General features: G+C 45.4%; 1 protein-coding gene across 1 annotated transcript in view; it reads left to right on the forward strand.

The window, feature by feature from the left end:
- The window catches only part of nsd1b (nuclear receptor binding SET domain protein 1b), a 38,525-nt gene extending 38,462 nt beyond the window's left edge, over positions 1-63 (forward strand). The window contains exon 24 of the mRNA XM_032534706.1: positions 1-63. This exon is cut by the window's left edge and continues 919 nt beyond it. The gene's annotated coding sequence lies outside the window, so the exon portion shown is untranslated.
- Positions 64-1,371: the final 1,308 nt, after the last annotated feature.

Here is a 1,371-nt window from a genome sequence, read left to right on the forward strand (position 1 = left end):
GACAGCTAGCTAGACTGTCTGTCCAATCAGAGTTTTCTGTTGCACAACTACAACAACTTTTGAACGTACGTGACGGTTGTGATTGGTTAAAAGAAAATGCCAATTAATAAACCAGAGCACGTTTTCCTCCCATCCCAGAATGCTGTGTGGTCCGGCAGCGAGAGACTAAATGAAGATGAACCAAAAACGAGTAGCCCAGTCTGTCACTGTTTGGATGTACGGAGGAATCTTTTGAGGGACAAAACTAAATCAACACATAAACTGTTACAATAGATCAAATAAATAAACCGCATACAAACATGTATAGAGCCATAATTATACACAGAAGACAGTATTTATTTAGTTTTGTCCTGGAACGCTAGGTTTTACGACACAGTGACGTTGCACACACTGGCGCTGACCGCACCTTCATACGAGAGATCTGACAAAGACAATTATCTACGCACAGTGGAACTTGGGATTTGTAAAAACTTATTTCACTCCAATATACTTGTTTTCTCACTGATTCCCCCCCACCCCCACCCCCCTGCTGGTTTGTTTTGGATTCTGTTCTCAGTAGTGCTACAGCTGATCAACCTGCAAGACGTATCTATGTACTTGGAGCCAGTTGTTGTATCTGCGGAGCCAGCGTGTGCTGTAGGTGTTTCGTGCTAGAAGAGACTGCTCTGTAGCGTTCCTGTCAGGGCCAGGTGAACTCTTGGTCCACTTGGTTACATTTGAATCAAAATGGTAGCCATGTTTTTAAAAGAACCATCATGAATTTATCCGTAAATACACCAGTTCCTCCAAAGGGAACAGAAAGTTGTTCCATGTGGTCCGAGGACTTTTAAAAAAATATATATATATATATACTCCCCTGCGTCTCCAGTTCTTCAGACGCCTCGGATCGTTTGTTTTCCTTCAAGATCGGACGACCTACGATAAAATGTGAAAGTGCCACACGATTGGCCGCCCGGTGGAGCCTCAACATTAGTTCACACCACAAGAACATATTGGTAGTTTTGGACGAAAAAACGGCCATCGGCGAGTATCCAGGAATTACCTTAATTTGACAACTTCAAGCCAAAAGACGAAGGGATCTCGAACTGACAGGGATCCAGCGTCTGACTGTGAAAAGTCCTCACGCCTCAGTGAAAGTGTTTATACCGCCACGGGACGCGAAAGCTGTCTCGTAGCTGATTGGACAGATCCACAAAGAGACGAGTGGACGCTCCTGAAGCTCTTACCCTCCATCCCAGTCCTGTCCTGGTGGTCTGAATGCAGAGACAGCACTAGGTTCGCTCTGGTGTGTATGCGGTGCTCTGTAGTCTTTATTTATATGCTGTTCTGTGACGCACAAATGATGACAAGGAGAGTGGGGGGGGGGGGGGG

This window comes from Etheostoma spectabile, chromosome 13, assembly GCF_008692095.1.
Source record: "Etheostoma spectabile isolate EspeVRDwgs_2016 chromosome 13, UIUC_Espe_1.0, whole genome shotgun sequence".
Lineage (NCBI taxonomy): Eukaryota > Metazoa > Chordata > Actinopteri > Perciformes > Percidae > Etheostoma > Etheostoma spectabile.